Source organism: Varroa jacobsoni, unplaced genomic scaffold (genome assembly GCF_002532875.2).
Source record: "Varroa jacobsoni isolate VJ856 unplaced genomic scaffold, vjacob_1.0 scaffold_1000, whole genome shotgun sequence".
NCBI lineage: Eukaryota > Metazoa > Arthropoda > Arachnida > Mesostigmata > Varroidae > Varroa > Varroa jacobsoni.
Genome location: NW_019213902.1, coordinates 1289 through 24547, shown reverse-complemented (window position 1 = coordinate 24547; position 23259 = coordinate 1289). Strand labels below are relative to the sequence as shown.

Genomic DNA, 23259 nt, shown 5'->3' with positions numbered 1-23259 from the left:
TGAAAACGTAATTGTTGTCTTAAATTAAAGGTCACGTGTTATCTATTAATTTACCAGCGTAAAGGGCTCGTACTTATACGAACAATGTGTAAAAGATTTGATCTGCGGTTAAACCATTTGTATAGGTAGACCTGGTAAACGGTGAGACCAAACGCATCACGTTGTGCGCAAAGTGAGCGGAGTATAAAATTTGTCTCATTTAAGCCGAAATTAGTGAAAACAATTGTCAACGACAGTGAATTCAATCTAACTAGAGAAGCCAAGCTAGCTCGTTCTAGAGTCAAGTTCCTCATATGGCTATTTAATCAATAATTTATTTGATTAAATAGCCACGTTTCAAAGGTCTAAAAGCACCTTTGGCGTATTTCGATCAAATCCTCTTCATGAATCGTCAATGCGCTACTTACGAAACAGACGTTATCAGCGTCAATTTGGCACATCATAACTGTAAACACTGTCATTTACGACGACAGAAGATGGGGTACCGATAGATCGTCAGTGTCGAAACAGGAGCAACACTCCTGTGATCCCTACAAGGGATCGTGGACTTCTAAATGGATTTACCTTATAGCACACGATGCAAGCTCAAGATAAAAGGTTCAACCGAACTTCACGCTGCAGCAATGGCATTCTTAGCCCATCGAAAATCATTTTTTGCACCCGTTTGCAATGGAAATAATTAAGACTAATTTAAAACGGTTAATATAATGTTCACAATATGATCGTCACACGGGATCATAATTACGATCGCCTTCTCAGTTCAATATACACAAATTTCACTCTAAATTTCGACATATTATGATACTGATAGAAACTAATTAATTTACGATAGAAGACATTGGAAGCTAGATTGATAATAATGGTTTTTGTTGGCTGCCTCTCACAGATTCTTTATCATAGTCGGTCCTATTTAAGCGCGTGTGCAACGATTCGGTCCGTCCCTTAGCTTGTCTGGTTTACGTTAGGTACTGGCGTCAATGCAACAGATCTGGACCGGACAATTGTTAGACGCTATTCACAACAACAATCAGTAACAAAAATGTCACTAGACATTATCGTTCATTTACCATTAAGAATATCCACTATCATTATCCGTCGCAGCATCGTCCTTCGAATATACTATACTATACTATAAAGGACGACTGAAATAGAATTACCTAACCGGGGGTAACAGGTGTCTTTTTATTGCATAGGAGTCATTTGATGCGAATTATTGGTACTCATCAACTTTATCTATATGGCTCTGTACGTATTTTTAGATATTTTATAGTTTTTCAGCCTTATGCTTGCTGAGTGTGTGTATTGCAGTTACAATCAAAAGTCGATCGGCTCACTTTAGGGAGATGCTTTAGTGTATTGTAACCTTGTTCGATTGTGCGTCCATGAGTGGAAAAGGTACTAAACTTGAAATTACATCTTAGCTAATTATATATATATATTTAAAAATCCACTTTTTGCTCTTTCTGGTTGGCACTCGTTTATTCTTGCCTGTTAGAAATTGATTCGATTTTGAGGTGACTTTATTTTTTATCGCCGTAAGTAAAGTTCATTACTTATCAATGGTCATTAGTGAAAACTTATCACAGCAGTGATAACGGCGTCATCGTTCTATGCACCTGTCAATGGGTCATAGCATTGTGTCGCTACCTGACAGCTCACCTCAATGCCCTTTTCGTTTAGCCTGTGAAGCTCTCAACTAGCGTTGTATTTGTTTCGATTTCGGCTAGTTCTAGCATTCCATCGAACGAAAGTAGCAATTAGGAACGTCCTGAAAGCCACCGTAGCTCCCACCGATTCTTATAGGGGAAAAGAGTGTTCAATCTATAGCGATGCACAGGTGAACGCTAATAACCTTGTAGTTCAGGTTAGGTATACTAAGCGGAATCGGTGATGCCAATCTTCTAATGGACTGTGTAGGACCCAACCCCCCTAAATTCAAACAATGAAGTGCATATTTTCGCGGACCTTGTGGAGCTTGCCGGAGAGAGATTAAAGCCCAGCGATCCGTAGAACGATTTCTGCTGAGAATCTTTGAAAAGTTCTTGATGGTACGCCGCTTTAGGATATTGCTTTCATAAGGAACATTTTATGTTACTGTTATGTCGTGCGAGAAAATAACTTAGTCCTTTCGTAACAGCGAAAAAGAACAAAAACAAGCGCCACATGTGACGTAATAGCTAGCTATGATTCAACACTCATATTGCCACAATAATCGCAATGGTGACAAGACAATATGATGAGATATAGGCTGGCTTTCGACATAGTCGTATCAAAACAGAATATCGCGTTGTCTTTCAGCTGTCGCCGAATAAAAGGAAACGCCAATGAAAACAAAGCGCACACTATTAAAAACAGAAAGTCGAAAGTCTGTTTCCTGAGTATTCATTAGCGTGGGCAGGTACCAACTACGAGCACTCCCACCGATGTTCATACACTGGAGCAGCCTGACGTAAATAACTACGGCGCTATCTGCAACAGATCGCGAGCAAACAAAGTGGCGATGACGCTTCTGTCGTACGTCTCGAAGGTCGGTCGTTTGTAGTTGACTGGTCCTGTGGCTGTGGTAGGCGACATTTGGCAACAGAAAAAATGAGCGAACATGTTACAAAAGGCTTCGCTCACAAACGCCTGATTGATGACAGATGCGAAATTGCCAGCGACCTGCAGCTTCGCAATATAGGGCGAGCACCAAGTAAATTCTTATTATGGCGTATCTGAAAATATCCTATATAAAGATATAGTATCTAGAACATCAGACAGCTGACCGATAAAGTGCACCCTTGAATCGATATATCCTGCTTTTTTTTCTTAAGCTATACATTTCGCGCTTTTAGATAGTGATCCTACTTTATGTAATGAAGGGCATCGTGGTAAGATTGATGTGCCGGTAAGCTCAGTTTGCGAAAACGATGCCCATATCAGCTGTTTATAATACCATTAATTATTACACCAGTCTTTTTATTAGTTTATATTATTCTGGAATTTAGACGTTACCTTTAGTGTTAACCTTTAAAAGCTGCCTATAACCTACATTTTGCTTTCGCGCTATTTTCTTCGATTATTAGCCCTTTGCCACGACCACTGCTGTCTGGCGATATAGTTTCGTCTTTTGCGACTCTTCTCACTCTGCTGGGCAATATTCCATCAGGCTGGAATAGGGCCCTTTTTTTTGACTAAACCTTTACCATCGGCCTCGCTTTCCTTTCCGTATCCGCGCTGATTCGCCTTTCTCTACTTCGATAATTCCTCTGGCTTCCTGAATACGTTTCCTTATTGATCTTCAGGGCAGCAAAACTGTTCTAAGGAAAACGTATGTTGAGTCCCTGTGCGCGCAGCATCGTGGCCATCACCTGACAAATACGAGTTTGCGAATTGGCCAATAAATGTATAGTCCTACATGACAAAGACTTAAGCCTTCCGCGCTAATCTCCCATACGTGGTCACGGCAGTCTATGTTGACAAGAAAGCGGCTCTCTATTCAGTCGAAAGAATCTAACGTGCTGGAGGAATCCCACCACTGTTTATGTGCGCCACATGGAGATTCTACGAACAATTTGCTGCGCATAGTAGTAGCAATTTAGGGGACAGATGGTCACAGCCTGGTTTCCCTCTACTGGGTCCTGCAATAGAAAAGCAAAAGATCGGAGGTATGGAGGAATAATCAAGCGTTACAGTGGAAGGTGTTAGAGGAAGTCCAATTTGCTGAGATTGCCCACCTGTTAGCCCTCCGGCTACCTCGGTAAGCGGCTAAGCAAGTAAGGGCCTATTCCCTAAGGCCAGGCAACAGCAAGAAGAACTTGACGATCCAACATAGGGAAGGCAGATGAGGAAAGGGGGTCCTCTTGGTGGGTAAGTGCATGCGGGATTGAGGCTCTGTGCATGCATGCACAGGATATACGAGTATGCTGACTACGAATGCCCCTTGCCGCCTTTTCGCTCTCTGGGGAGATTCTACTGGCCCTAGTGCCACTGCACATTAGGCGCTTCTTTCTTTGCCTCACATAGGGTGCACCTTTCGGAAGCACAGGGAATCGATGTGACTCAGTTCAGTGGTATCGTACATACTATGGGCAGATATCAACTGTCATAGGCGCATGTACACGGTTTTCCCTAGAGGAGTAGACTTGTGCGCACGAGGCAGAGAAAAAGAGGGCGGAAAAATGCTTTAAGGTCCACACCGTCTAACCTCCTGAATTTACTGTACGCGGTGTTTCAAGTCTATTCAACAAAGATTTGCCTGTTCACAACAGCTCCTTGAGCAGACGGTCGAGTTCTAAAGTTACACGATGCCAATTTTTTTTTCGAGTCCTTAGTATGCTTCTTGTACATCTATTTGTATACTTTTGTTATCGATGACCAAAAAATGCCAGTGAAACGATTGCTTCAGCCATGAAAGAATTCTGGCTTTTATGCCTAATGGTAGCAGCGTAGAGACGCGAACTGTTCCTTTACGTTTGTGCTGCATTTGGCTGGTAATAGCTTTAAGCTGAGTCACTCCCGGCGCTCATTACATCATTTGTCGGCCAAACGAACGTCCAGGGAGAAGGGCAACGCTGATCGCTATTTGCGATTCGCCGAAGGCGGTGTAGTAACAAGAAATGAGTTCGAGTTGGCCAAAGAGACGGATACTGCGATTCGACTCGATAATGGCTCGCTTTCGCAACCCGGCGAACACTTTTGACCCGTCGTTTTCTTTACCATCCTTTAGTAATCGCTTTCCTAGGCTATTACCGTTTTTAGAAACACGAACGAAACAAAGTATGGGTCGAAGATTCTGTGAAGGCAACGACACTGTTTACGGGCGCTGACTGTGCGTGATGGTGGAGAGCCTGAAAAAACTAGAAATAAAAATTCGGCCTTTATTAGGATCACGTTAGTCGTCTTTGTATCTATCAGTTATCCATTTTGTCGGATGTCACAGGTTATCGAATGCACAGATTGTCAACAAAGAGAAAATAGAAACATTCATTTAAGTGACAAGAACCAATGAGAAAAAGCCAAAGGGTTTTCAAGGTTTGTTTGCTGATGGTGAAATACTAATAATCTACACGTTTATGATCTGTTTTGATGGTGTGAAACGTTGATTTGGGAACACGTTCAACTTCTTTGTCGTATTTAGTTCTAGAAAAAAATATAGCCCTTTTCATTAAGAAAAGTGCAACAGTTTATCCGTGGCGCCTAAATTGACCTTCCCTATATCGTATAGCGAAATAAAACGAAATTATTCAGGCAAATACGTTTCATAAATTTCTACATAGGTGAAATTTCCGCATCGAAAGCTATTATCTCCGTATTGCTACTACCCGACCGTGCTGCTTTTTCTGAGCTTCTGATAAATGAGACATACGGTCCATTATTCCTTATCGAGGTGACTGTCGAGAGCCAATGATGCGATACATTTGAATAGCTTTAGCTTTGACGTTAAACTTTACGTGAAGTCGTGCAAAGGCTGCTCATTTCACTTCACTGGCTCAGTCGCAAAGCCTACGCTGTATACCATTGAGCAACAATAATGCCTCGTGGAACATCAACGTTATGCCTGCTTGGCGAGTCTGCATGACATACGAAATGATCAGAACGGATTTATCTGAGAGACGTTTGCTGGTTCGGACAATGTGCTACCGATAGTCTCAACAAGAGTCAGTGTCAATTAGCCGTCAATTAGATATGTATATAGAGAATTTTTCGATTGAATAATCATGTTGAATACCTTAATTTACTATAGTTCCTAAACGGTAATTGTTACTATTGCTGCTGGTTAGTTGGCATAGAATAAAAATCTATGTAGAATTACATTTGACATCATTCGTATTATGGCTCGACTCATTTTTCACTTGGTCCTGATCTCCATTACATGATCTGTCGCTTAGATTAGGTAGTGATTATTATACCGGGCTCATTAGAACGCTCAGTGCAAGTTCCCACATGAGCCAGAGTTTGAGGCGACCTCTGCTGGTAGGAGGATATCGTTAAACTTTGTCATTGTGTGCTAATAACGGACGGCCGGAATTACTTACAGGTGTGGTCCCCAATAGAATGCAACCTAAGCGTTATTGCACTCATGACTGATAAGGTTGTGCTACCGTAACTGTCGAAATAGGGTTCACCAATCTTACCTTCATGCTGGGATTATACCTGCAAATTCTATGATCGGATCATACATAGGACATTCTATTGTTTTTCTTATGATGATACGCCTATACTGCATCCGTTCAAGGTGCGAGCAACGAGAGCTAGCATTTGCACGAAAAAATTGACTGTTGGCTCACTAGGGACCCGGGTAGGAAAACGTACGGTTACAGGTTTTCTCGTACGTTGCATAGAGCAAGTAAATGTTTGGTGGGTTTCCTGCGCGGAAACTTTTTTCATAGATCTTGCTTTAGATATAGAGACAATGAGATACCACTCTAAGAAGAGCTATCTTTTGGTTGTTAGAAACAAATTGATTCGCCTTAGGAAGAGGTTTAGAGTTTCAAAGAATTACCAGGTTATCCACTATTGTTTCTAAATACGAATTTACAGGTGAAAACAAACCTGCTCCACTTCGATCAGTCGAGGTAGCAAGACACTGACTACCCATAAAAACAGGATGCCCAGTTTAGAATGTATGTTGACAATTGAAGGGTCGGCTCTATGATCGCTCATGCGAACACGATCAACCATTGCGTGACTAGACAAGGTGGTCGGTACCTTTCCGTTTGGTCCTTCTGTGTTTGACCGGTAGACGCCTTCGTTTTCAGGCTATGACAAAAAAAAAAGCTAACATTTGGGCCTGGAGAAAGCATCGGATATCAGCAGGCATAGGAAGGTAAAAGAGGTGTGATGGGTTTAAGATTTGGGGTGATTCGTTAACTTGTGCGGAGATTGAGGAAATTGTAATATACTAAAAGTGCGGCGGTAACATAAGGCGCCACCCAGGTAGAGCAATGACTTGAAAATATAATCATGCATAATTAGGCTTGCTGCCCTAATCGAGTGTGACAAAATTGAATACAGGAAACCTGCGCAACCTTTCATCCGTAGCTGTTTTGTTGATAACTCCCCCTAAACCATTTAGGGCGGTCTTTTCCTGTAGAGCAATTATCAATGAAAACCAATGACCGATAAGTACCCCCCTTCGAACCAACATGAAATCATAAACAAGCTTCTGCACACAACGAATATTGGGTTAATGGGCCAGTACAGCTGATCCACTGGTCAAATGACCCTTGTGCAAAGGACTACTCGAAAAAAATATCGAAGGCTCCTTTACCAATAAATAAAGTATGAAACTTAACTCGTGTGTGCGTCAGCGACATAAAAATCTATTATGTTTAACCAGACAAACGCTCCTATATCCGTCCGATGCCGCCATATTTTTAAATTTTTTACATCATACTCCAGAATTCCTATGGAAGAACGTAATTACGTAATTAATTATACGTAAATTACGTCTAGAGAATACTGTTAAGCGTCGATTCAGACAAATCACTGCAGACATTAATCGACTGGTAACATCATACGAATAGAGGGAACATTGTAGTAGTAAGTACAAATACGACGTTAATTGTGAACGTCCCTTAACCGCAGGTTTATAGGCTATGGTTATCTATTAGCGGAATTTTGCGGCACACTGTATACGCTCTGATACAGGCAGGGGCATGCAATCTGTATCGAGGTTTAAAGATCGAAGCCCACACATAAATAATAAAATACGCATAATAAAATATAGCCTCAATTTCATCTGTGATAATTTACGAGAGTCAAACTATATATACACCCAGGGTACTTCATAATCTGAGAGCTCATATCTGCATAATTTGTATATTTACATTTGTAATTTGCCTCATCCTGTGCAATGATGCAATTGAAGAGCTGGCGTCAACAACAGCGTTGTTAAATTTTCTGCGTGAAAGGCCCCATGCCCTGCTTTTGACACTATTTTTTTATTTCATGCCCGGAAATTGTGCCATGGCCATAAAAAAGCCATAACACAGTTGCTACATCAGTTTCATTATTTTGGACTGCGCAAAAATAAGTAGTTGTACTTTTTGGCTCGTGAACAGATGAGATGACCACCTATTAGGATGCAGTTACTCGATACGAAGCAAAAAGGTCCAATCAGGCTAAGTCAGGCCATGATATCGGTTATAAATGTTTCTATTAAAATGTCTCATTAGTGTTCCTTTCCGTTAGCGTTTCAACTTTAGGCAGATAGTATTACAGACAGAGTTGACCTTGCTAGATAATCGGCTACTTTAGCTATAAAATCAATATCGATAGTAATATGTCAACAATTTTCTGTTTTTTTTTAATTTTTTTTTTTTTTTTTTTTTTGTATAAAACATTGAGAAAGAACTCTGATAGTTAAATAGCCGTACGGCAGGGATATATCGTCACATTATCAGCATTGACTTGTTAATCAAATAATGTGTTTCACGGCAACAGTGAATAGAGCGGTGTACTGTATCCGTAAATTACTGGAGTCTATGCGCGCAGACCATATTCCAGTCAGGGATAGGAACACCTCTCAGTCATTATAGTGTAAAAGGGTATATAATAACTATCATCGATGGTTTTTTGAATTTTTTTTTTTACCAATTTTCATGATTTACGCATGTAGCATACATGGCATTACTTGAGAGTTTAGTGTGAACGGCAAGCATCATTTGCTTGTAAGATTATTATTGTCTATATAATATCTATACAATACTAATGTGGAAACGAGGCCAAAAACGTTTTCTGCAATTCATTCCTTCGATCGATCGATCGATCGATTTCGCTAAACAGTTACTGTGGAATATGAGGATTGGAGATGAACCAAGTACGTATTCGAAAGAGGTTAGCAGTTGGTCAGCAGCGTTATTGCATATTATTAAGCGAGTGTACCAGGGCGTTGGTGCTCCGAGTTCTGCTAATCGTACATACATATATGCACAAAAAATATATACTCAAGAGACCATAGAGCGCCTTTAGCTCATTAAGTTATGCCTGAAATTGAATGCTGAAGTGGTACAGTCTAAACTGTAATACCACAAATCATTTTTAAGCCATTTCAAAAATATATGGATTAATTGATATTACTTATTGTCTATACGTGACCAAATAAGTGTTCTGCCTTAAAATGATATATAAAGATTACTGTGTATATCGGCTTAAAGCTTCACACAGCTTCTTACTTTGGCTGCTGTTCTCGGGTCAATAAAGATACTATATACGGCTATATAGTAGGACTTGAGGCCTTCGCTGGATACTTGAATAATTTCATTTGGCTTACTTCTCAGAATAAAATTTTTCATTTTTAAATAGACCGCCTTAAAATAATTTATCTTCATCAGCGTTGCTGATAATAGCAATATCATACGATCAACGCGATAAGGAACGACGATAGCACAGAACGTAACGATTGACGGCATCGTTAAATTATTGTTATACACCTTACCTATACATCGAATATTAGACAGGAGAATAACCTGTACTGAATTCGTAATATATTTATCAGTCGACCAAGTAGAACCGAACATTCATCGACTAATAAAAAACAACAATTAGGACATTTCCAGAAATATCAACACTATTCTAATATCACCAGTCGCCGGATTTCGTTTTAGTCGGTTCTGACGTGCGGGCCTCGCCGCAAACGTTAAAGTTTGGATGTCATTATCATGACCCTCACTCTCCTCATATGAGCCTATTTACATAATAACGAACAGTCAGACCCTATAACCCCATATATATATATGTGTGTTTGTATTTATAAGTGTTACACGGATGTGAAAGCGTGGGCCAAGCGCTCTAAAGAGATTGGTGATAGCTTTTCGATCATTCAACCGAGACGAAACTAGTAGAAATTGGCGGAACCACTGCGCCAATATAGACTGTCGTCGGTCTTTGACGTTCGTGACATAATCGTCATATCAATATTCATCGTTAAAAATCGCGTCAAGATGTATCGAAAAAGTGAGATGTTTCGCTTTCACTGTAATAACCTTTTTTTTTTTTTTTTTGTTTTTTAACACTAACGCAAAAAATTGAAGATGTTAATGTAGCATGCGGTTCGTATTAATGTTACAGCTTAAGCACTGTGTCTCCGTGGTTATCTATCTCCGATATCTGTGTATACGCCTCATCCGAAGATAGGGATAGAGCGGCACATAGACAAGAGTTCACTCTGGCGTTTGTTAAATAAGGGACGACTGCAACGCGTGCTCCAGGGCTTCCGTGCCATCTCCACGAAATATGTGAAATCTATATTTAATCACGCGTCCACTCTTGTATCGCTCTATTTCCAAACGAGTCAAATGTCTGTACATTGGATAGGCAAAGCTCAAACACGTGTCCTGGAAAACTCGTAATATGCTTAATTCCTTTACATATGCAAACCCTAGTTTTATTTAGTATCCCCACTACACACACTGGCTTTGCCGCGAGAATCTATGCTTGGTTGGTGGTCTTACTGCCTCAACATGCTCTTCGACCATTACGCTGAATACGTATATAACATAATTATGCGACAATGGTCCTTTTTGTTACCTTTTCCACAATGTCCTGTACATGTGAACAGAGATTAGATGTCGCTTGAATCGTCTCCAAAAGTTTGCTCATAAGCATTTTTGCCCGTTCGCGCTTGCATGTCGTCGTAGGAACTCCTACACAATATCTACGCAATCAGGGTGATCCCGCGCGAAAACACCTTTCTCTCTCACTCCTGCCTATACCTTAATTACCTAAGGTATCAAATTAGGCCAGAAAACAAGAATTGTCAGCATTATTCAGTCGTATATTCCTAGGCCTGATGGGTTACTCTCATATACGTCGAGCCAGGAAAGCTGGTCTTGCGAAACTATAGATAGAAACTAGTGAAAGACGGAACAGGTTTAACGGGACTGTACAAAAACCCCAGTCTCATCATTGAAGTTCGCTGTGCAAGACGAAACAAGTTGTCGCAGCCGGGAAGGCCAGAGGATGGCGACTGTGTAAAAATAAGGGTAGTTGTTGGAGCTGCTTGTGCTATACATCAAACTAGGCAAGTAGAGGTACTTCTTTCTATTTCTAGGTGTCTTAGCCGGTTTCGTATGCTTATGCCATCTCGATAACAACTCAGCATGCGCAAAACATTGTTCCGAAGTAACGCACTATTCGAATGTGTTTGTGCGCCCGGAACTGTACGGGATCTGGCTATGGATGAGAGATATATTGGACAGCGAGAAGCGCGTCGGCAGACATTGAACATAGGGCGAGAAAATCCTTATATTGCAGCTGTCCTAGGTTTTGGCAGTGTCTTGGACACGAATGTGTTGCACAGTTGTTTGTTCGCAGAGAAGTAGATTAGTACCAGGTATTTGCCTTGAGTCTGTTTGCTATGGTATGTATATATTCAAATTTCTAACTCGCAATGTGTGCTAATGGCTCGCGCCGACATCTTAGACAGTTGCATAGCACCTATACAATGTAGATGCACACGGATACAGGCGCACTTTGTAACAATGATCACGATAAACATTTATCGTTATCACGATAAATGTTTTTGTTTATTTACTCTGTGACACGGCGATAAATACCATCCTTAATACTGCTAAGCACAGCCACGACCTCTACGTTGTTGACAAGCTCAACGTGCTATTTGGGATTCTGTTGGAAGAGCAGGTTTTCAATAAAAGCCTGGACTGAAAGTCTACTCACTGTTGTCGTCTTAAGTCGCACGTTCTGCGTGTTTCTCATTCACGCCACATTTACAGGACTTACGCTGCTATTGCTAGTTTTTTTCGGTTCCTCCACATCTCTGCTTTCGTCTGTTCGCCAAATGCTTCCTCGATACCGCCCGCTGCAGTATATTTTACATAGATTCGCAACTCCCGCTAGACTTACCTATAAATAGGAGAGGACTTACATGCTGTGGAGGAAAGCGGGGACTGGCAGAGATAGTGTTCTCTACAACTGCGCCCCCCAAACGCCCATGTGTGTCAACTTGACTGCGTCTAACATCGTAATAGGTTGGTTCGCGCTGACTGGCCGTTGCAGGATATGTTCAGAACCAACATACAAGTCGCGTACGCGAGTAGGCAACCAGGCTTTGTCGCGTACTTTGCGGTAAGCGAAAGAAGGAGACTGCGGAGTTTTGCTATGCCCATTGCTGTCCCCTGACATCCCCCTTCAACAGAGCCTAATCTAAAATAATGAAAGCTCATGCTCTCGAAGCAACTGCACCTTCTGCAGGTCGAGGGATTCAATGGTAGAGAAGCTATTTTTGGAACCGGGATGAGAAACTGGTGGCCCTGTCGGAGCAGGCAGCGGGAACGAATAGGAAGATCTAGGAAAGCGAGAAACAGGACGTAAAGGTGTGAGAAGCAAAGAAAGGAACAGCAAGAGCCGAGGTTCAAATTCTCAAACGATTTTCCACTTGCGCCCCATTGGCTGTGCCCAGCCGCCTCGACTTCGATGGTTGCTATGTGAAATATAAACACAGATGTATCGATGAACAACGAACGACGTTTCGTTCCTATATACTACGCAGCTTTTAGCTACGAACTAGTGTCTGGGTTGGATGGTGACGCATCAAACAATCGGTCGCCGAGTTCCTGGTGTTTTCGTCATTTTTGCAACTGCTAGCTCTATTATTTTTAGTTTTGCAAGACGCTGATGGATACCGAAAAGCAGAAAAAAGAGGTCTGGGTTTTGCTTCATGTTCGTGCTGTAGGACTCGTTTATGCCACTAGAGACTGCTTCCGAAGAACTACGGAGAAACAAGCAATATTCAGGTAAACATTCGCGGTGTGGAGAGAAAGCCGGCAGCAGGGAATTGAGGCGTCATCTAGAAGACAACAGAGCGTTTCGGGACGAAATTTCTTCCTCCGCTCGCATGCGATTAACCGAGGTTGGCCTTCGGGCGGTATGTTAAGGAAGGCCGCGCAAGGTTAATAAGGGCGCCTTTCCTCGCCAATCAGAACAATGTGAAAAGGGGATCGAACCACTGTCGGCTACGGCCAGTGACAGGACAAAGGTAGCCCCCATAAATGCTGCGGCGGAAATAAAATAACGGGTGATTCAATGATAGGAACCACAAGGTAAGATAGGAAGGGCAAGCAAGTCATGTAAGTGGCAACGTCAACGAAGTTCTAGTAAACTGTTCGACTGTAGAAAGGTGGTAAAAGCCGTCATGAAAAAGAGATCAATGGAAGCTTTGAACTAATCGCAAATAAATCGAAAAGCAGGGATTGCAAAAAAGCCCAGCTACTTTTTAGTTGAGTCTTTTCAAGGTGGCAGGTATTTACAATGCCTGTGGGTATTTGTTTTAATTAGTCCCAACGGCCTCAAGGGCTAGGGTGGTGCCTGACACGATTAGTGCGAACTACGTACGAGTAAGGCTTAATAAAGCCACAAACGGCTGTATTAGGGTCAAAACACATACATGTCAAAATCATCAATAATAACTGTTAATTGTAATAAAGGATAAAGTATAATGATTTTTTGAGCATTGTTTTAGCAGCTACGAAGTCATAATGGCAGAAACGATTGAATATTGGCAATAACGCACCTCATTAGCCGATTACTTCGATCGAAACCTCTTGCGCGCAGGGTCCATCACTTGTTTGCGTTCTGAAGATTGAACTCAGGGTACTCATGATAAATTATCAATCCATTGACAAACTACGAAAGCAGTCATAGATTTCTTAGGCGAAAAAGTGGGTTCGTGATGTTCTATAATCCTTTTTTTTTGCATTGGACGATGTCAGACAAAAAAAAGGTGTCTTTATATTTTTATTCCAGTCGGTATTGATTGCTATAGTTACCGTTGGTACGCTCAACTAATAAATGATCAAAGCATCAACGAAATCATAATAATAACAATAGTAGCAACATTTATGTGAGTCAACCCGATATAACAGCTGTTGAAAATTATCACTGCATCATGCATACCTATTTAGAGCCAGCGGTGAAGAACTTTCCATAGGAAAAAAACAACGATCAGCAATCCATTCATTTTATATACGATAACGTGAGCGTCGCCGCGTCTGCACAGAAGCAGTTTTTGTTCCTAGCGTTGCGTAAAATTGATGAATCTTCTAGTTCAACCCGTTAGCTTATATATGAACCACATTTTTTAGAACAGACCCGAATATCTCTTTTGGGCTATTCAGACTTCGTGATATCGCTCACCTGCACTTCAAAAACGGCCAACGACAGCGGTTTTAAGGGTCGCCTGCGTTAAAGGCTAAATAATTTGTTTTACTAAATAACTGTTCGCCAATTTCAATGAATATGAATTTACAAACGCAACATAATATGCCGTTTGACACAAGTTCATAAAATCGGGTTAATACATTTTCCCATAAGCGACACCACTTTATTATCAACATTTATCCTTTTCCAAGTATTTGAATAAATTGTAAATCTAAAAGATTCCCATATTATACGTGTGTTAAGTAGGTCTCATTTAATTGTCGATTCCCTCAAATGTAGAAAATTAAGCTGTCGCTTGAGTTTTTAGGACCGTTCGTTGAGGAGGTGTATACTGCAAAGAGAAATACTGCAGATAGTTTATATAATAATTAAGTTAAAGATTGCTCTTTCCTTAATTATACGCTTAACATTTACTTGTTTTCCTTCGATCTATTTTTTGTTTTTTACTCGGCAACTGCTGACAGGCGAGCTTACATATCTAATGGCTTTTTATGTGTCTCGGCCAAATAAACACGCTGACTCGACTTTGTCAATAACGCTTCCATTATTGCCAGCACCTAAACGTTATTCACGACGTTTGCAACGTCAGTGGTGACCGTGTGTTACTAGCGGTGTCGACGTTATCTGACAATCATTGTAATAAAGCGCTGTGTTTCCCCTCTATCCGAGCGGTCAGTGAATTGGGCGTAGGCCTCTTTGGCACTGGCTAGTTTGTTTAGCTCTTGTCCTAACCATTAATCTGGGCTTTCCTTTTATCCGTTGTTATAGCGGTAGCTACATTTGCTGATAGCACTGCTGTTGCTGACGTGGATTACAATTTCGAATGAAAAATAGAGACGAGTAGACAGACACACGGTCAGTGAACACAGTGGACGTCCGGTAAACCAAACGAACTAGATGCTCTACAGCACGCACAGTAATCTGTCAGCAGCTCCCGTTGACGACTGTTATGATCCAATTGAACGGACAGTTACGGCGTCTGATGATACCCTGAAGCTTAGCTGGTCGCCCGATACGATCCGCACGATCACAATCAGAGTCATCGTCCAGCGTTGTAACATCGTGACAACAAAGCATGACAACGGTAAGTGAGCCAGCAAACAAAAAAAATCACATAAAATATGGTCAAAAACCGCTGCTGGTATGTTTGTCTATGGGAAGTCGTTTTGACAGTACGGTAGTCAGCGAAAACTTCCGACATTTATCACCAGATCCATACAAAAGCACGACGTCTCGTCAGAAATTTTGCGATAACATCTAACATTGCCACCACCTGTTTAAATGGCAGGTGTTTTTCAAGTCCGAGTTCATCCCCCAGAGTGAAAAACAGGATCATCTGTGTTAAAATACGGTTGACCCGTACCTAGGAATACGACGCACATAGACCTGCCAACAATCAGAAGTGTCCAGTAGAAGATAATTATGGACGGCGTTACAGAATTGAAATGGCTAGAGTGACGTAATCTAGTAAGAACGTAAACCAATAAGAAGACCTCTGCGTCTATCTTGGTGATCGACTTTGACGTTGGTTTGTGCAGAAAAAGCAGCAAGAATGACAATACTTGGAGCGACCCGTTCGGTTGGTGTTTAAAGTTTGCAGTTATAAACTTAACAGTCACTTGATCACACAGCTGCTGACTTCGAGGCAACGTAAACGGTATAGCACAACGCAAACTGTAGCCAGAAATATTAGTTCATGCAAATTGCGTGGCATGGGATCGCGGGAATCGTAGAATCACGATCTTTTTCGGGTAATACGCGCAATGAAGGTGAGATCACTACGTGGCAGTGACGTTGAAATTGCGTGAATTTCTCTGAATAAAAATGCCCCTGTCGTCATGCTGTATAGAGCGAGAAGAAGGGGATTGGTTGAACATTGGGACAAACATAAGTGATTCGCGACACGGCGCGTCACAAACGGTGATAAGGGCTGTAGAAGTATCATCTACGTATCATATCTGACAGAAAAGAATAATGTGAAAAGTCAACAGTAAGATTTTACTTCTTCTGGCCAATGAGGCAATCCCGGCATATATATATATATGGAACTGTATATATTTAAGCTGTCTGCATATGCGAAGGTAGCGGCGTCAAAAGGCGTCAAGCAGTCTGCCAAACCAATAATAAGCCAATAATAGGAATTTGAATATATGACAGCGCTATCAACGTCAAAATCTTATGCTCAGCTTTTTGCCTATCTGTAAGTGGGTCCCGTTTATATTATCTGTATATTTAGTGTTAGGCGTATGGAACGACGCGCCAAATATTTATTACCAACAGCAGCAGCAGCAGCTTGTTCGAACGTATAGGTCACAGTTGAAACTTATGCGTTTTCGACGCGTTGATTTCTGTATTGTTAAAAAAACAGTTCATATAAGTTGAATCGACACTAACCACGATGCTTCCAGACGAGCCACAAAACAAAGCCTATATATCGACATATATCAGCCCGAGTCACACAGTCCCGCGTGATGATCACAGGTGCGTATGGTTAGTTTTTCTTTTTTTTTTTTCAGTGACAAATAGCGCTTGGCTTGTTGGCTGCAGCCGAAGTTGCAGATGCACAATTCTATGTAGTAGTTTTTCCTCCAACTATTTGAAATGCACATCCGGTATATGGTATCCGTTTAATTCGGCTTAGGTTAACCACCATTTCTTTCTTGTGCCAGCCATAGAACAATAGCATATCGACCGGGATAGATGGTGAGCGGTGACGCTCCGATGCTCGAAGAACCGAGAAAATAGCTACCGTCGAGTCTATCTGCAGGAGTGATGGGTTTTCGGTCGTTTTCGAACGGCTATAGACAACTGCCTCCCTTCTCGTCGGTCCTGTCGTTTGTTGACCTTGCCGCGTTGTCCTGCGCTATTGTTGCCTTGCGATTTTGCTATGGTGTTCTATACTATCATGCTCATTAGAGCGTGTTTCATTTCACGTCCCGTTTGATTCCATCATCGATAAAAGTCGTTTTTTCGCTCTTCCATTTTTCTTTCTAATCTGTTTCCTTTCGTAAGCGTTGCATTGCGTTCACACATCGAGACGCGACTATCTATCGATCCGTGTAGCCATAGTAGTAATCTACTTCAACTAATGTTGCTATTCTATCTAGCCTATTCTTTCCCTAGTGTGCGTATGCCTAACCGTTTTAACTGTTCGTTACGTACGTCTACGTCACAGAGCCATTCTATCGCATATTCAGGCTTCGTCAAGGATTACACGGTTCAGGATCGTGCGCCTGTTACTGCAGTTGCTACTGGCGTGATGATTTGTAAATGCATGGCAAAGGTGTCCGTGTGTACACGCGTGTGTGCATCTGAATTTCGCTTCGTCGGCTACGGTACAGCAAACGCAAGACTGTTTAGAATAGAATTGCTGCCTGTAATCAGCGATCAGTAACAAGCCACTGTAGCTGCCTAAAGTAAAATGAAAGTGATGACGGATGTCGCTGAATCAGTTAGTACAGGCCATATACCTTCTTCAGCGGCCTCTGCCAGCCGTTCGATTATCTATCAAAGTTATTATTGATAACTATCGTAAGTATTACCGGCTTTAATTTAACGACTATTATTCAATTAAGATTTTGCTCGCTTACTACATATATTAGCAAACGCTGTCTGACTTTCGTAGCAGCATGTACATTTTCTTAACATTAACAGCAGCGGTAGTAATTTTAGGAGAAACGTTTTTCGAAAGATGCATTCATTCATTCATTCATCGTCTATCTACATGCTGCTGTATGTTTCTGTCTGTCCGTTTGTGTGCGTCTGTGTGATTATGGCATGTCGTTTTTCTTCCAGCGTCAACGACGGCGCGCCATTACATTGCCCAGGAGTTCTTTGCTCTATCTGATAGCCTTGCCTGCTTCGGCTTGCAGGGAAAACCTGGCAGACTATTCTTTCACAAACAGAAGAAAAGCTAAACTGGCAGACCCAATAAACGCTTTCGTGCGGATCATACAGGCTCCTGCAGTCGCTGACAGCAGCAACGCAATTGTTCCCGGAGCAACCTCACACCACGTGCCCTACTTCACGGTTACGTCACGAACGCATACGTACAGAAATCGCTTCTTCATGATTACGTCCAGGTCCACATCAATGTCGTTAGCTCCGTCCGTACAACGACCATGTCGTCGGCCAGTTCGACAGCTGACCGAAGGCAGAGACCCCGTGTGATAGGCGAATTGGAACAAGTAGCGCTTGAAAAACACCACCACTAATATCTTTAGTATCAGCGAGACGATGGCCATCGCCGTCAACGTAAACAGAGTCAAAATGGACGGTCGTACAACAGCAACACGATCGCTGTCACATACAATGCCAGTGCCGCCATTGGATCCGCGCCTCTTGCACCAGCTACAGGCGCCATAGCAATTATTGGCGCAACGACACCTTCTGTTTCCCCGGCAGACGCCAGTTTTTTCTTGTTTCCTCCACCCGCTGTCGCTGCCCCCTCGCAGCGTTCGCCACAATCACGCGAGTTCAAGCGTCAACCAATGAGTGAATAGGCATTCGTGGTATTCCTTTCCCCTTACCAATCATAGTTGCAGTTTGTGTCCACCGAGAAGATGTCCACGCATGTGATGTTCTCTGTGTGGCAACGGTGCTTCGTCATAGATTCATTATCGCCTCCAGCGGCTACTACGGCGCACCCGTCGCTGGCGTCACCAGAGACGAGAAGAAGCTAGAAACTGCGGCAGAGTTCGTCAGAACAACAACGCTCGGCTGACGGCGGTAGGAATGGCTGAGAGGGCAATAGCAAAGGCAGCAGCGGCATCGGATGAATGATGATGGCGGTGGATGGACGAACGAATGGTAGATGTCTAATGCCAACTTTGCTTGGTTTCTACACGATGATGATGTCCAGAGCTGCTGCTGCTGAACGACTCCGACCATGGTTCTTGCAGTGACGTTCGTAATGTTGTTGCAAATGTTCCTCGACGACGAGCCGATCAGGCTGTTGCTGTTGGAGTGGCACGTACGCGATGGCTGTGGTACTGTGACGTCTCAACAGTCACTGCCACCGCCACTACTAATAGTAGTAATAGTTTATGAAACCCGCATTCGATCGGAGCGCACACGCACACAGGTACACATTAATATACGCAAATAGATAAATGCGTAGAGCTATTATCACGATCGTCACTGCCAGCAATATCAGTGAATTGCCACTAATAGCAGCACCGTAAACCGTTGCACCACACGTCATCCATACGCTTGTGTCGCTATTGTTGATGATGACGGTGATGGTGCGTATGCTCACGAAGGTGGTAGTATCAGTATTATAAGCAAATGAACCGTAGATTGGACACTTACGTCGGTCCGCCTCTCGGGGATTTGACAGCCAGAATAGCAACCTTTCCTCTTCTTCCTCACGCTTATGTTGATGTTGGCGGTGACTCATGCACCTGGGTAACTACAACTCTGTTGTTCCTTTCTGCTTTTTGTCCGGCGTTTTCCGGTCAAAAGAGGACTGCATGTGGCGTTGTCCGCAGCTATCCAAGTCGACACTGGCGCCACCAAAAATTGGAGTCAGGTATTGGAAAAGGGAAAGGGGACAAAAATTGGAAAGGATATAATGTAGAAGTAAAACTATACAAGTTGAGCGGCCACCGCCCATCCTCGAGACGCAGACAGAGGATTGAACTGCGCGTTTTAGAACAACATTTGCAGTCTCCGCCGTTTTTCCCCAACGATGTTTTTCTTCTAAACATTTGCTGCTTCCTTGCGTGTGCCTATTGCGTTTTGACTAGCGTACTCTACTAAGCTATTAGTATAGCATTAGGATCGAAAGCTTGTTCGTTGCGCTTCAGTGATCCTCTGAGTTTATCACAATCAATTCATCACCGCGCAGTACAATACCCCCCCCCCCCCCTCTCGCTCTCTATATATATATTCATCCTATTTGAGCTCATATATCGAAAATGAACAGTATCCCGCGGTACAGATAACTCAACGAGTTTGTAGGTAATTATTATTATATAGTATATACAAGATACGCATTCTAATCTCTATCACTGTTCATGACCATTCGTCTATTCGATACCAATATTATAGATACTCGATACCTGTCAATAAGAGATTGTGGGGTTTCATACGACGAATCAGCTGCTATCAGTAACGCTTTCTTCTGATTCCACGCTGAAAAAAATCGCTTTGTTATTTTGGACACATTCGACTCCTCCAATGAAACTTTTATTGTGGGTTTCTGTATTTTTCGGCCGCCATTATTACTATTAGCTTCCTTATGATGATTTCAGCCAGCTCAACCTGATTGTAGGAGCCTTTAAAAGGACTGTGAACACGCAACAGGAACTACCTCTTCTCGAAAGGCATCACATATACGCTCCTATTCTATGACTTCCCTGATGGTTTAAAATAAAACTTACGCTACTTAGTAACAGGCAAGTTACTGCATAATGAAAATTACAACATTAACTAATATCTAAAAAGTCTCATCAAGACCTGCCAAAAGATCTCTAGGACGCTGCGGCATGTGAGAACCCTCACCTCAAACCTCTGCTGCACTTGTTAAAGATGCGTTTTTTCTCATACTTTTGTAATAAATAACCATTTGAACCTTAACGTCGATCTTTCACCTTATACAGGACTGATGACAGGACTGATTTTTATAAAACTGATGAAAGCACAAACTCGCCATAATATTGGTCGTCCTCTGTAAACCTGTCGTTAGCCGTTAATATTTTCATTACTTATCTTTCTTCGTGGACGCATTTGACACCTTCGTCCGTTCGATAACAAACCGACGAACACCCGTCTCGCCTTTCATTTCATGCGTACTCTCCACCGTTTACGACTTTTGCAATATAAGGGAAATCGATGACCTTAACGCTTCACTGCGTTCGAAAGATAGTAAGCCGAAACAGATCTATATCTTCACGCAGAACCCGCCGTAACAATTTCTAGGAAAAGTGCTGTTTAATATATTTACCCTTTTAGGCTTCGGCTAGAAACAGATAGACCATAATAGTGCAGTATGCTATCGGCTGTTTTCCTACCTGAATTTGTTGTTGCCGTCGGCAGGGAGGCTCATTGAACGGTAGCTATATTGAACGTCGTTACGAAGCAATTATCCAAAAAGGCACAATAATTTGTTTCTTTCGCTTAAGCACCACAAAATCCACGGTACAATTCAGCGCGGAAGTTGTGCATTGTCGAATGCGAGCACGGATAGCACCTAGCAATGTTCCAAATCATCAAATTTATCATTGTAATAATCGATCGATAGCGCGTACGTTTCGATTCTTCTATGACAAAATAACAGAACACCGCTTTACCGCGGGCTGGTTTGAACGACGCCAAGTTCGCGCGGACACAGCAACGCAGACAGACAAACAGGCAGGCACGCACGCAGGCAGGCAGGCACAAGTATCCCAACACACAATAAAGCACTTCTTTTCTAATCTATTATACATGTAGGTATACTTATATATATACATAAGACGCGTAATAGATCGCTACCGAGCCTGAGTGTACAGAATAGCTATGAAGGGGTCGACGGTTTACCCCTTGGAGGCCGCTATCTGTATATCCTAAACGACTAACCACAAAATCTTCTATTGGCTGATTTTGTCGTGTATCCACCTACGGCGTCATACGTTCAGCGAATGGAAGTTGATGGGCAGAGGCATAACTCATTCACAACGCGTTGGATTTCTAACTAACCAGGCTGTAGCGGCACATTCAGGTAGACACGCTGCTACTTATCTAGATGCTGGTCATCGATACATGAACTGTAGTTGCACTTTCTGATAGACATCTCATAAGGATGGTTATTTCAATTCTACATATATATGACCGAACGCACAGATTCCCACCCATTCAAAGTGACACCCGCGCACACTGCTACCTGCCGCCTCGTGGCGCCGGTGGCCGCCAACGTCCAACTGACAAACCACCCAGTCGGCTCACAGGTCTGTCTATTGCGCTGTCTGCTCCCTTCTCCGGTAGTGGCGCGGACATATGGACAGACAGGTGGACAGGCCCACAGACAGACGCAGCGCGGCGATCGCCGGGTGGTCGCTTTTGCCGCTATCGGGTTCACACTTCCCGGGTAGTATTAGTGTAGCTCTCGTTCAACAACCAACCGCGGAGCGGTGTTCAGTAAGCTTGTCGCAAGCCCGAACGGCGGAATGAGAAAGGCGACTTGGGAAAGGGGAAACAGCCACGATCAGCTCGAGTGAGCATACAAATTTGAGAGAAAGGGAACCAAACAGAGGGCTGAAGTGGAAAGAAGGCGCGCGAATATCCCACGTTTGAGACAGGCCATGGGCGAACATATGAATGTTTTGAGTTGAAAGTTGGGTAAAAGTCCTGGCGATAATAACTTACGCAAAAAAAAGACCTTACAGCGAACAAAGGACTGAAAAGATTCTAACTGATCTCTCTTTTCTTCTTAAAACAAACTGTTTGTCCTCCACATATACGAATTTATGGAATGTTTATAGGCTCTTAATTGTCAAATAGCAAATGCCATCAAACGTAATAGACGCCATAGCAAAATTTTACCTCCAAATACCAAGACGAGCGGCTAATGGCCACTGTCCCTAAGCTATGGCTTGCTACAACAATAGCCAGGTCAAAGAGAGTTTTAGCCACAAGCCTAAACCTCGGAACAGCAAGCCTACACCAGGGCTAACGTAATTTGTATTTGTGCGTTAGTATACAAGGCTATGCACGCTCACCATTGCGCATTGGCTAAAGGTGTGCATGTATGCGCGTATCCGATAATGACTCAATTCTCGGAAACATTTACCTATTCTGTGCGAAAGGACGATGTCCTTTCGCACAGAATATCTAAGTTATGGAGCCTTATGGGGCTCTGTAAAAAAAAGGGCCAGTTTTTAATAACTCACTCCAATAATTAACAACATTTATCCCTGAGAGGAGAGCAGCAAATGACATCTGGGGGGTGGTATTGGCAAGCGTGTTTTCCATCGACGTTGCGTTATAGTTCCCGTGTTTTTCTATGTGTAGCGACAATACTGGTACACGTTGTCGACATGTCATGAACACCTGAGAAACTGCTACAGGGTAGCCGAATTTGCTCATACAAGTACGAATATAGCATGTCGCCTGTGCGGA

The 23259-nt window shown here is 42.6% G+C and overlaps 1 long non-coding RNA gene across 9 annotated transcripts in view; it reads right to left on the bottom strand.

Moving 5' to 3' along the window:
• The window catches only part of LOC111265720 (uncharacterized), a 28071-nt gene extending 5149 nt beyond the window's left edge, over positions 1-22922 (bottom strand). For 2 of the 9 annotated variants that reach the window (XR_015313152.1, XR_002683618.2), the window contains exons 1-2: positions 21174-22922; positions 4732-4838 (exon numbers count right to left, since the gene is read on the bottom strand). This is a non-coding gene — a long non-coding RNA (uncharacterized LOC111265720). The other 7 variants (XR_002683620.2, XR_002683621.2, XR_015313148.1 and 4 more) reach the window with 7 other exon arrangements.
• Between the last annotated feature and the right edge of the window lie 337 nt (positions 22923-23259).